Source organism: Sphaerodactylus townsendi, linkage group LG09 (assembly GCF_021028975.2).
Source record: "Sphaerodactylus townsendi isolate TG3544 linkage group LG09, MPM_Stown_v2.3, whole genome shotgun sequence".
NCBI lineage: Eukaryota > Metazoa > Chordata > Lepidosauria > Squamata > Sphaerodactylidae > Sphaerodactylus > Sphaerodactylus townsendi.
The window spans coordinates 43,818,776-43,832,871 of NC_059433.1; the positions used below are offsets into that span (position 1 = coordinate 43,818,776).

A 14,096-nucleotide genomic window follows, 5' to 3' on the forward strand; every position below is an offset into this window, starting at 1 on the left:
TTGCTAATTCCAATCCTTAAATCCCTCGTGTTGTGTAGCATTGGGCTTTTCCGAAGTTGCTTCTCATCTTAATTCTGCTGTCACCAGGAATTGCAACAGCTTGTCGACTATCCACACTTTCACAATCGCATTGTAAAGGTCCAGGGAATTATTGTGTTTCCAAAACTTTTGTCCAGTCTGAATTTGGAAGTCCCAGAGTAGTTTTACGTGTTCATTTTCAGTGACCTTTTCAGGTTTGTGATTCCACCAGTTCTTTGTCACAGGCAGATGGTAGTTGTGGCACAAGTTCCAGTGAATCATCTGAGCAACAGTATTATGCCTCTGCTTGTAGTAGTAGTAGTGGTAGTAATAGTAGTTGTTGTTATTATTATTATTATATCAAATATTCTATTATTAAAATACAAAGTCGCCAAAACTTCTGTTTGCTTACTTAATTCCTGATCCTTTTCTCCAAGGCATTCAAATAAATAAGGCTGCAAAGACATTTTATGATCCATTTTCTGGGTCAGATGCACATGTTCCACTGAGCAACTTCACAGCTGGATATTTTGTTAGTTTGTTTTTCTTTTCTTTTGCAGGGAATGAAATCCCAGAGTTTGCATTTAAATCATTACACTAAATAATGTGTGCAATCTATCACTTTGGTACTGTGCTTCTTGTTTATTTAAAACATTTTATTCTGCCTTTCCACAGATCAGAGTCCACAGAGTAGCAAACTTGGGGAAAAATCCACATCTGAACAATTAAGATTTATTTAAAATTACAAAATAGTCCAATTAAAAACACATAAACAACACCAGAAGGAGACCAGTAACCTTTTAGGGGAGTTTGCCAGATTTATGGAGGAGAAGTCGATCTATGGCTACCAATCTTGATCCTCTTTGATCTGAGATTGCAAATGCCTTAGCATACCAGGTGCTCGGGAGCAGCAGCAGCAGAAGGCCATTGCTTTCACATCCTGTATGTGAGCTCCCAAAGGCATCTGGTGGGCCACTGCGAGTAGCAGAGTGCTGGACTAGATGGATTAGATGGACTCTGGTCTGATCCAAACAGGCTCTTTCTTATGTTCTTATGTTCTTATTTTGGGCAGTAGAACAATATGTGTTTGAGCACTTCAGTGCAAGTTGGCCAACGTGCGCTTACTCTGTCTGAAAGAGGGGAATTCCCAAACCAACCCTGTAACAAGGCTGGAGAGAAAACGTTGCATCTGGTTCTGGTGAAGATCCAACGTTGCCTAGGATCAGCAAGATGTAATAGGTATGTGGCCATCTTGCCAGCCAGTGGGTTAATACCAAGGAACTCATGCCTGTCTGTTTGCTCGGAAGGGCTGCAGCCAGGATTTTTTAAAAGACTTGCAGATAGTGCGATTCTTGAATAATCTGCTTTGGGGGAAATAACATGGACCAAACTTGCTTTTGGGATGGGATCCATGCGAAGCCCCCCCCCACCCCCCAATGAGTTTTTCACTGTTGTTGTCCTGGGGTTATTGGCCTGTGCAGAAAGGGCCTCTGCAAAAGACCACCTCTGTTTTTCATTTGTCTTGAAAGCCTCTTGTTGGAATCACCATAAGTCATTTGAAACTTGGCAGCACTTACACACATAAACATGAGGGAATCAAATGCCAAAATTTCATACCAACTAGAATCACCAAAGTACATGATGAAAAGGGACTGTGGTGCTTTAGGTACTTCTTTTGTGGAAACATCCATTAATTGAGTCTTTGTTGGGAGGTGAGCATAGTGTGCAGTGTTTTGCAGGTATGCTTACAGACTCTTACAAATGGATTGACTCTAGTGTAATGAATAGGAAGCAACTGTATGTTTTACATAAAAATAGTTTTATTGGTAATCTACAAGGATGGAAACAGCACAGTTACATAACAGAGTAAAGATTTCAATAGATGATTAGTTCTTTAGAATTTGTGATGTTACTCTAGAAAAATTGCCCTCTGATCGTGTTTTTTTTTCAAATCATCAATTTTCTGTGGCTCCATCAAAGCATGATTTATATTTGATAGCAAAGTAACATACAAGAAAACCTTTTTGAATGCATTGTCGAAGGCTTTCACAGCTGGAATCACTGGGGTGTTGTGTGGTTTCCGAGCTGTATGGCTGTGTTCTGGTAGCATTTTCTCCTGACATTTTGCTTGCATCTGTGGCTGGCATCTTCAGAGGGCCCTCTGAAGATGCCAGCCACTAGGCTGATGTAGAAATCTGGAGAAAATGCTACTGCAAGCGACCGCTAACCAGCTCACCTATTCTAAACCTTTTTTTCTTCCTATATAGCAATATGAAGCAATATGATTGATAAAGCAATATGATTGATAGTGTAATAATATGTGATCAGTATCATAATAAGGATTTAACAATGGCTTTAGCTTTTTATTTTAGTTTTTAATATTTTTAGCAATATTTTGCTGATTATTATGTAACTGCTTTCTTCATACGTAGTATGTTCTTCGCATCTTGCATGAAAAGGTGCCTAGCCAGCTCCAGAAGACTATGTGTTCCACAGTCAAGGACTATACAACTAGGAGGAAAGGATTGTATAATTTCCATACTGTGTCCACATTATTTGTTGATGAACTTTTTGATGATTCACTAGAATTTTATGTGTTTATTAGCTGCTGGTTCTTTTCCTAGTTTTAATCCAAAAAGCCTATTGAAAAGAATGCCACTCTGTAATCTCATTGTTTTGCCATCAGCCAGCCTTCAGTCAGAACCAAAGGAAAGGCTGTCCTTAAAAACATGCTTTTATACTCCTTTACAAAGAACATTGGTAGCTGTCCAAAATTAATAATGGATCAGGTTGTTCTTTCTGATGACAAAGTCATATGTGCATTAGTAGAAAGGGGTTTTCAGTTCATACATAGGTTCCAATTTACTGTAGCCTTTGGCTTACTTTTCTGAACTGCAATGGCTGACATCTAATAAGGCCATCGTGCGTTGCTGCTCAGTTTAGGAAAAGAGCAATTAGTTGTTCTTTTTCTGCCTTGTGAACCTGAAAGCCTCCAGCATTTTACCATTTGTCTTCCTTGTGCCTTTTCCTAACCTAAAATATTTCAGAGTGTACTTTATTTTCCATCTTCATCCATCTATGATCAGAAAAGTGTTGTTGAAACACACTGATAGTATAGTTTAACACTTTTTACTCAGAAGTAAGAGCTAAATAGAACTAAATAGTACCACTTCAAAGTAAATGATATATAATGATAAATAATAAGTATAATGATAAATGTAGACCCATTGACTTCAGACAGTTATGCACTTTTTGTTTCATTGATTACACTGAACTAGATTTAACCACATAGTTGATACACATATTTATTTAAGTATTAATAGTCTACTTTCCTCTTTGGGAGAAAAGTAAGGTAAAAAACCTTTAAAAATGTCTAAATTTTGTGTTTAAATCTAGCTTACAAAAGTTAGTTGTACATAAAATGTCCATACCTCTGACTGGATTATCTACATTTTCATTGTATCATTTCTTTCTGATAGCAACTTTTTACAGAATTCTGAGACCTTTGGCAACTGGAAATTCAGAAAGGACCCTTAGACCCTAAGAGCCCAAGGAGCTTTATGGTTTTGTGACAAACGTCATTAATATATACTGGAGTACTGAGCAAGCCATATATTTGACAACATAATTCCCCAGCACAGCAAGATTTATGTTATTCTCATGAGTCTGAATGGGACATAAAACTGATTCATGATTACCTGGGCATCTTTGTGTATCTGTACTATTAAGAAGTTTCACTATAACAAGTAAAGTGTTGCAAGATCAACTTGAAAATAAAAATTAAAAAACACATAACACTTCTTTCAGAATGTTGCCAATCATGGGGAGGAGTTGAGCATGTGGTCCCTTCCTCCACACAGTTGCCCTTGACAGACCAGCCGATCATGCAGCAGTAGGGGGTAGCGTTCCCATTCTCCCTCTCCACACAGTAAGCCAGTGTGCAGGGAGATCGTCTGTACCAGCCTAGTGTGTAAAGTAACTGTAGTTTCCAATAGTCATAGGTTCTGCACAGGTTGCTCCCTGGGAATCTTCTGCTAATAAGTAAATGACTGTTTGCTTCCATAGTATTTTTGAACTGAACTGGACATTTGCAAAGAAAATAAATATTGCTAAGGCACCACAGATTTACTCTCTCATCCAACAAAGGTTAAACCTGGCAAGTAGGCCTCCTGAAATTCCCTACCATTTGGGAAAGTAGAGAGCATGTAACAGCATGACAAAAACATAGAAAAATCTCAACTCTTCTGTAAAAGAGAGATATTCTCTTTGAAGAGGTCTTCAGGTCAGATATTTTTACATCAGTGCAATCCTAAAGAAAATTATTCCAGTCTAAACCCATTCATTTAAATGGCTTGAATTAGAGTAACTGCATAAGATTGCACTGTAAATCCCAGCAGGAAAAAGTCCTGTTTTCAATATTCTCAGTTTCAGTACCTCATCGATAAAATCTCTGGAGAGATTGTTTGCTGAGACATCACCTAAGTAGAACACATTTTGATTCTGGTGTGAAGAACTGTGTCCCACAGCCTGTTCTGTTGTCTGAAACCTTCTTTAATCTAATTAATCCCCAGATCACAAATGAATTTAAGTTCTGCCTGCAGAGACATGAATTGTTTGTTTATTATTCCAGTCTTCAGTGTATTCGCTGAAGTGAGGCTCACTGATTTAAATTGACTTACTAGTTATGATGAAGGTTCCAAAGGCACTTTGCTTGCTTAGGGAGGTGATTCTCACAACGTTCAAAAATCTATTCATTATTGTTTTTAACTAAGTAACAAAACAAGTGTGACTCCTGTATGTCTGTCACCTTACAGCAAACCCTTTTTACTTCTGTGGTGCAGTATGGTTAACTAAACAGGCCTGTAACTAAACAGATCTTCCAATGTTCCCTAAACTTATCCGAATATACAGCTTTGGTGATAAACATCATTTATATACATCCTGGCATTTTGAATATCTTTCAAAAAGACTGAGATTCAAATCAAATCACAGCAGTTCCAAAACATGATTAAAAGACCTTTGGGGCTTTGACAGCTAATCTAATAAAACAAAGGCATCCCATGTCCTTGAATTGAAATCATACTGTGCTATTGCTGAATTATGTCTTCAGTTCTGTGCAAAAGCAGATTAGTAATTGGTTTCCCAATGCATGTGCCAGCCTTAAAAGAATTCTTATTTGGCTATTACAAAGTATACTAATCATCACATGCTAATACGAATGTGCATTTGAAGAGTAGCCCTTGATCCTTCCAGCCAAACAAATACAATGGCACAGAATAGGCAATATTTTTGACCTCGAAGAGTGACAAGTGTATGAGTGTTCATAATAGAATTCATATCAGTAAGACTGCAAGCCTCAAGTGGCTCTTTCCAAAGCAGTTAGCACTTACGTCAGTTACGCTTCTGAACACTACTGTAGAGTGTCCAAGCATTTAACTGCTGTTTCAGAAACAAAATGTTGGTGTTCTAGTCACCTCATCAGATTTGCTTGAATGTTTTAATGGATTGTTAGGCACAGGGCAGAGCCCTGTGTTCAGAGCTAAAACTCTGTCCGGTTACTCACAAATAACCATCCATAAGCTTCTTCAGTGTTCAGAGTTTATTGTTTCAATTCTGAAGGGGAACTCTCACTGGCTAGCAGCAGGAGGAGAGGTTCAAAGGGGCTGTTGCTTGTGTAACATAATTTATACCTTCTTACAAACATCCCTCCTTGTCTTCTGACTATTGGTTTGAGTCAAGAAGACGTACAGACCCTAATCATTTCATCCCTGCTTCACCACCTTTTCATCCATATTTGGTTGCAGCTTAAGTTGGGCATCTTAGCAAGGTTTTATAACAACTAAGTTTCTATTTTACTGTTATCTGTATTTGTAAGCTTCTGCTAATTCCTTATCTCCTTAGTTGGGGCCCTGTTCTCTGCCAACTCAAGGCCAGTGTCAGGCTGCTCTGAGTTTGTTTTCTTAACAATAAGTTTCACAAGTGCTCAGTGCCCAGTGAATTACACTCCTTTTTTTCTTATATGATTAAATACAATGGCTTAAAACATTACAAACTATTTGTTCATATCAATCCATCCTTTTTCTTTTTCATACTGTTTTAAGCCACTAAAACTTGCATTTACATAATTGTATTATGTTTTTCTGCGTTAACTTGGTGCTCTTTTAAAATAAGTGTGCTTTTCTGTAACTAAAGCTATTGAACCTTGTGACGTGTAGCATGTGCACAACTGCCTAAAGGTAATAAACATTGCATACAAATACATAATAACCCATTACTATCACTATTAAAAAAAAAATAAAACATAGGACATTTTTCCAACCACAAAATAAAATTCAATTAGTAAGCTGCAACCCATCTCTCAAGTAAAAAAAGGCTCTCTGAGGCATATTCAACATTTTAGAACATTTGCCACTAATAACATTAACCTTACTACTTTGCCAAAACTTATTATTATAACATTCTGTCTACACCTAAAGGTAACCCCATAATATAATGCATGTACTATATGACACCACTTATATCAAAAAAATTGATTACAATGCCACCCATTTTACCAATTAGAGTGCTGTAGGCCTCAGTCTTGATACCTCTACTACAGGTACCCAGAGATCTATTAGTCTTAGAAGCTAGAGCTTCTTTCTCTCCTCCATATGTAGTAACACTTAAGTGCACCCTCCCACTATCTAAAACTCCTATCTCTCTGCACAAAATTCATTTTTGGTTTTAGGATCAGGAGTCCATAAGGAAGTCGAGGGGTAAAAGCAAAGGAGTTCTATAATAATTTCTTCTCTGGTATCCAACAGAATTGTCTTCTTATAGTTTTCAACTGTCAATGTCCTGAAGTTAAATATTAAATTTAGTTCAGTTTTTTGTTATCCTGGCTTTCTTCTCCAAAGTCAGTTTAAACAGCTAGTCTGGATGCATAACAGCAGTTCAGGCTCAAGAGGCAATGAAGCTTTTTTAGAGTATATAATCGCCCATCCACGTTCTGTCCTTACTGATGCCTCACAACCGTCCAACAGCACTGTAAGGCCATTACTTTGACTCCATTTGGTGCTTTTAACGGGACTCGATCTCCAGGCAAGAACTTATGATCTGGACTCCAGGATCTGGTGTGATAAAACGCCTGCCGTAAAACAAGAGAACCAAGAAACAAAGGCCAGACCAACTGGCACAGGCCTAATGGCAAATCATTAATTTCAAAATTACCCCCCCTCATGGTAAAAATGACATCCCAATACAAAATCTTGCACATTGCTTAAAAAGCAAAAGGTATAATCCCTTGGTTATGTTTAAACTCTGGATAAACTAAAAGGATTTTCATTTAAGACCAGAGACTTTTCCTTAACTTGGCCAGAATTTTGTGACCTTATGTATCTATGTTTTCAATTTCACTTTTCCCAAACTTTTCTTTACGTATATTTCGCAATTACGCCTCCTTCTGACCTTTCCCTCTATATTACTTTCAAAAGAAACTATATATTTAACACATTTACAAACACAAACCACTTTTTCCCCTTACAAATTTTTATAATTTTATACGTTATCTCTCATTATAAAACTTTATAAAAACGATTTATAGTTGTTTTCAACACACTAATACCTGGCAAGCTTATCCATGCAGCACCAAACGGGCTACTGCTCTACCAACCCACCTTTGATCATCTTCATAAATACACCCCTGATTCTAGAACAACTTTTTTTCTTCTCCCCTTCTATCTTAAAAACCTCTTTTTTTTTCCAAAAAGTATAACACCCCACAAACATTCCATCTTGGTATTTTAAATAATTGCAATGCCTAATTCAATGTATAAAGCTCGTAAATTTGAATTTTGTTGACCAAGGTATTGAGCAGTCTCCTGCCTCAAAGGAATTTTACTTGTTTCTCCATCCACTATTACCAGAGCCATTTGGTACCTTTTCCTTTATTACCTAAAAACCATTTAAAACAGTCACCCTCCCTTTGTACATTAAATTTTGAAATATTTTTCTTCCCTTTCCACTTGGTCAGCTAGAATTTCAGAGTCCTTGTTTAATTGCCCTTTTTGACATGGCACTAATGCACTTGGCCTGCGAGGTTCTAGAGCTTCTAGAACTTTTCCATAACTGTTAGGTATGCCAAAATTTGCCTTGTATTCAAAGAGACCCCTTTTTCTTCTATAATTTCCAAAGGTTTGAATAATAACCCCATGCAGATATTTTGAATCTGTATAAATATTTACATTCTCATTTCTTCTTAACAACAATAAGTCTGTGTTTAACACTAAATCTGTTTGTTCCAAAGTAAACACAGCTTCATATTTAAACAAATGAGCATGTCATAAATTCCTGGCAGTTTGCCATCCCAAATCAGGAGGATCAAATTGGTAGCCATGGTTGACTTCTCCTCAAAATCTGTCAAACCCCTTTTTAAAACTATCCAGACTAGTGGCCATCCCACCCTCCCTGTAGCAGCATATTTTAAACACTAATCACACGTGCGTAAAAGAAATGTTTCTTTTTATTAATCCTAATCTCTCCCATTGCTTATCCCCAACATTTTCAATGTATGCCCCCCCCCTGCTTTTTTAATACCATGAAGAAGAGAAAATTTCTCTCTGTCAGCATTTTACTTAATTTTATAAACTTCAATCCTTATCCCCAAGTCTCTTCTCTAAACTAAAAAAATCCTAAACCTTGCAGCCTTTTCATATAAGGAAAGTGCTCTAATCTCTCAATTATCTTCATTGACTTTCACACCCCTTTGCTGGTGAGCTGGCATCTACAGTTAGAAAGGGTTAATTCTTTATCTCCTTTTCTTCAAGGCATGCAGCCACTGCCATCTCATCTTACGTAATTCAATTACAGCTTTTTTTCTCCCTGAACAATTTGGAAGCAGACAGCCTGTCAGGAATACTCGTTTGTTCTTGGGGCTCCTCTTCCTTCAATCTAAAATTTAAATTTTAAAAGTGCAAACATGTGCCCCAGTTTCCCCTGGTTTCTCCTGCAGCTATTAAAAACTGATTCTTAATACTAAAATTTCTGCCTGGAATTTTGGGTCTGGAACTGGGTACAAGGCTACACTATCTTCAAAACTACTAGGTTCAAATTTTTTTTGTTTTTAAAACTACTATACCATTCTTATTTTGTTGCATTACTAAAACATGTCATTTCATTAGGGAAACTGACTAACTCAGCCTTTTCTCTATCTTGTTACTTTAACTTGCCCACTCAAAACATGCACTTTGATTACTTTAAAAGCAGCATCATACTTTCTCCTAATTAATGTTGCAACATTTTGGCTCCCTCCCATTTTCCCCTGTAATTAGAACTGGGGACTAGCCTCATTTTATCCTTTTCAATTTATGTTTTATAAATGTCCATCCCTATTTTCAATTGCTTTCTTGTTGCTTCCTGTCATAGATTCATCTTTAAACATATTCTGCTTCCCTTTCTGCATTTTATACTCTGATTCCTTCTTGGGGAGCAGAGGGTTGTTTTCCAGGGATGGCAGCCTTCTCTCCCTCTCATTTTCACACATTCCTTAACAAAACTCTTTGCTTCTCCATGCCTCTAGTCTCACCATGTAACTAGTGAAACTTTGTAACATTCTCTTTGTAGAGGGGCAGCTACAGGTCCCCCCCCCTTCTTTTCAGTCCCGTCTGAGCTAAAAAAAGCCTCTCTCTCTCACACACACAAACATGGTCAGACCACTGAGCAGGATTTTCCTCCCTCTCCTGTTATAAAATACTGCTCTAAAAGCATTTTTCTTTTTACTTTAAACAGCCTGTTTTAATTCTTTTATCAAATATTTTCTTAAAATAAAAGAGCTCAAAATTAAGCTAAACTCACAAAAAAAACTTTAAATACAATAATCTTTTTGCCTTTCTCTTAGCTAGCCATGCCTTTAAAACAATGGGTCATCTTGGTCCTGACCTCAACCTTATTGCCAGGGGTCTCGGGGGGTATCCTTACCACTATACCTCCCATCTAAAACCTCAGAAAGGCGTGCCCACACCTTTCCTCCCCTTTATTCCACCATTGCTTTATTGCCTTAAGGGGTCTGAGGGCGTTACTTGTCTCTTGGCCTAGAAGGTCTCCATCATCATTCTCTTTCACATTGTAGTATGGCTGCTCCGCCACCTACCATCTGTCTCAACTTGTCCCTGTTTTCAGGACCTACTCCAGGATTCCTCCCGTGTTCAGGAATCCTTGCTCTAACTGCCCCAAGATACAATTGCAGGGACCCCCTATTTCAGGAATCCTCTGCTAAAAGTCTGAGCACTGAAGAATTGGCTCTAAAGTTGTGAGTCTTCAATCCCAATGCTGAGCTACTAGAATGAACAGTGCCCTGACCACCTAAAGGGAGGCGGAAGCCCACAGAGACTGTCAAACCAGAGCTAGATCAAAATTAATTCCCCGTGCAGACCAGCCCTGGTGTTAGGCACAGGGGCAGGCCCTGTGTGTTCCAGAAATTCAAAACTCTGTCAGTTTACTCACAAATAACCATCCATAAGCTTCTTCAGTGTTCAGGTTTATTGTTTCTGGTGTTCTGCGCAGAGGGGCCTCTCCTCTATTTCCTTAACCCAGGAGGGAGGTTCAAAGGGCTGTTGCTTGTGTAACATAGGTGCCACCTTCTTGACATCCCTCCTTGTCTTCCTGACTGTGGTTTGAGTCAAGAGACGTACAGACCCTATCATTTCATCCCACCTTTCACCACCTTTTCATCCCATGTTGAATTTTTAACCATTAAAAACATCTTACGCAAAGGTTTTTATAACAACTAAGTTTCTATTTTACTGTTATCTGTATTTGTAAGCTTCTGCTAATTCCTTATCTCCTTGGTGGGGCCCTGTTCTCTTTCAACTCAAGGCCAGTGTCAGGCTGCTCTGAGTTTTGTTTTTCTTAACAAAAATAAGTTTCTGAAGTGCTCAGTGCCCAGTGAATTACACTCATATAACTTATATGATTAAATACAATGGCTTAAAACATTACAAACTATTTGTTCATATCAGGATGGTGTTACAATCTTTTAGTCTTCCCAAACCAGGGCTGCCAGCTTTCAGATGGGGCCTGTAGATCTCCCAGAATACAACTGATCTACAGATGACAGAGATCAGTTCACCTGTGAGAAAATGGCTGTTTTTGAGAGTGGAATGTATGCATTATAATGCTTCCCCTCTCCAGGCTCCACCCATAAATTCCCTGAAATTTCCCAACCCAAAATTGGAAACACTATCCCAAACATAGTGCATTCTTTATGTTAATGCTGTGACTTGTTTCCTTTTGTGTCACCAGATCCAACACTACAGTTGTATCTGCTAAAACACAACAGATAACAATGCAAGTTCAGGTTTAAATTGAAAGTTTAGACTTATCTTTTCAAGTGATCAGCCTGAAAGGGTGAAGTTGTAATGAGCAGACTAAACTGAAAAGTTGAAAGCAGCAGGAGAAAAGGAAGATCATGAGATGGACTGACTCCAGAAAATGACCTCCAGTTTGCAAGACCTAAGCAAGGCTTTTAATGATAGGACATTTTGGAGGGCCTTAATTCTTAGGGTTGCCATCAGTCAGAAGTGACTTGACTGTACTTAACACACAGAGAGAGACTGAATGGGCCAAAGTGTCAAAGCATAATCCTAGGCAGGTAGGGTCAAATTCAATGAAGTCAGGATACTTTAAGCAATGGAAGAGAACAAAAAACCCAAACTAGGCCTTCACAAGCTGACAAGTTGCACAGAATGAAGAGGCAGCCTGAAAACTCAACATTTCTAGGACCGAAGGTTTTATGATTTACTCCTTGGGTCATTTGCTGGAACTCAGACTAGGAAGGAAACTGCATTATAGGAGGCACTGTTATGTAGCAGTGTAATCTGTAATCTTGACAACTGTAATCTTGCTACAGTTATAATATGGGCCTACCTGACAGTTACAGTCTTCAGTGGAACCCTTTTGAGGCAAAGTGGACATCATTAAGGGGTCTCTCCCTTCCATAAGCCTCTCTGTTCTGCCCCCCAAGTGAATCTGTTTGAGATGCCCTGTACTTGTCTAGGACAGAATGGGAGAGGCACAAGCCAGGTTCAACAGTTCTTACACTGGGTTTATTACTTGAGAAAAACAAGACCCTAACTCCTCCCTTGGATCTAAGTCAGAGTACTTGCTTGTCTTGAGCAGGTTTGAAGCTGTAGACTGTGTCTTCTCTTGGTTGCTTTCAAGAAAGTCTACTGTGTCTTGCTTCCTTTTAACTCTTCCAGTCTTTTTCTAGTTTTAACTGCTGTTAACTTGTCTTGTACTCTATGGACCATCATATAATCATATGGATGTCACAAATATTCCGGTTTCCAACTACCCTTAACACCTCTCTCAGACTGACTGGCTAAAACTAAACAGGGGATTGCTGGGTAAAGAAAGGAAACTGCCTATTGGGAAATGTCTTAAAGGGGCAGGGGCTAACTAAAATACCCTCCCTTAGAAAACTTAACAAAGAACTAAAACCATACTATGGGGAAATTAAAGCTTAATAGGGAAATAACAAAAGCCTCTGTGGAGGCATGACACTCTCCCTCCCCAGCCCTGCCCCCCAAAACTCCCAAAAAATTCCCAATTTGGAGTTGGCAACCCTAAGTTATGTAATTTGAAACAGCTGAGTAGACCAGACAAACTAAGCATTCGCAGTTTTTCAGAAAAGAATCCTGCATAAAAATTTCCTAATTTTTAAAATTTCATGTCACTGAAATCAAATTGAAAAGTTCAACCCTTCATATTATTAACAAACAAAAGATTTTTTTTCTTTCTGAAGGCATGTCTCTTATCAAAGGAATTAATACTCTAGCATGCAGCCCTCTTATTAGCAAGGTAGTGCTTTAAAATGTTAAGCGCTACAGGGGATGCCTCTAAGATGTTTTTGGAAAGCTTCAAGTGAGAATAAAGGATTTAAATACAACATGCTGTCTGAATTGCTTGTGATGGCTGCAAGAGCAATTGCCAGGGCGTTATTACGGCTAAAAGCAATTCATTTAGGTTAACTTTCAAGCTTACATTCTTAGGAAGAACAGGATGAGGAGTGCAGCTGTGGTGATCATAGCTGACATTCTTAATAAAGAATGCTGTTGAAGCTCCACTGTGCTCTGGGAGGAAACAAAGTACCACAGGTACTTCAAAAAGTAGAGCGTTTAGTCAGAAGTATGAAAGCAAAGGTGAAACAGCATTTTATGAGCATCAAAGCATTCTGTGGAGACAATCATTATTGCTGTGCAATAATCACCTTTAAAAACACAACAATTAAGCTAAAAATGCAGTGAATAACATGGTGTTGTGTTGTCTCACAGTTTGTTGTGGGGAGGGGAGAGAAAAGAGATTGTAAGCCCCATTGAATCTCCTTACAGGAGAGAAGGGGGGGTACATATCCAAACTTCTTCTTCTTCTTCTTCTTCTTCTTCTTCTTCTTCTTCTTCTTCTTCTTCTTCTTCTTCTTCTTCATCTTTTTCTTTTTCTTTTTCTTCTTCTTCTTCTTCTTCTTCTTTTTCTTCTTCTTCTTCTTCTTCTTCTTCTTCTTATTATTATTATTATTATTATTATTGTCGATTTCAGATCTTTAGCTGGTTGTTGGCCATTCATTACAATTTGTTACAATTCGAGCCTCACCCAGAGGCCTAGGAAGTTGTCACGTATCAGCATAGTATTCATGCGGATCCCAGCAGGGCTGCCTTCTGAATTTAACAGATGTTAATTTTGTCAATTCGAAGATGTTTCAAGTTCTGTCCTAGTATTTTCGGAATGGCGCCCAGGATGCCGATTACCACTGGGATGACTTCAGCTGGTTTGTGCCATAGACGCTGAAGCTTGATTTTCAAATCGTGATATCTAGTGACCTTCTCATGTTCTTTTTCAATGATCCTGCTGTCACCGGGTACAGCTGTCGATGATGGTCACTTTCTTGTCCTCAATCACAGTAATGTCTGGTATATTGTGTTTCAACACTTTGTCCATTTGGATTAGAAAGTCCCATAGGATTTTGACCTTGTCATTTTCCATTACTTTCTCCGGACAATGTACTCACCACTTTTCTTATACTGTAATTCTTGCATAAATTCCAGTGG

General features: G+C 38.3%; 1 protein-coding gene across 7 annotated transcripts in view; it reads left to right on the top strand.

Annotated features, from left to right (window-relative positions):
- Positions 1 to 14,096, top strand: part of DLGAP1 (DLG associated protein 1) — a 388,995-nt gene that overhangs the window by 175,604 nt on the left and 199,295 nt on the right. Inside the window, exon 1 of one of the 7 annotated variants that reach the window (XM_048508641.1) lies at positions 1,155 to 1,257. The exons of the other annotated variants lie outside the window; for them this stretch is intronic. The gene's annotated coding sequence lies outside the window, so the exon portion shown is untranslated. Of the gene's footprint in view, positions 1 to 1,154; positions 1,258 to 14,096 lie in introns of those variants that run through there. 7 annotated transcript variants of the gene reach the window in all.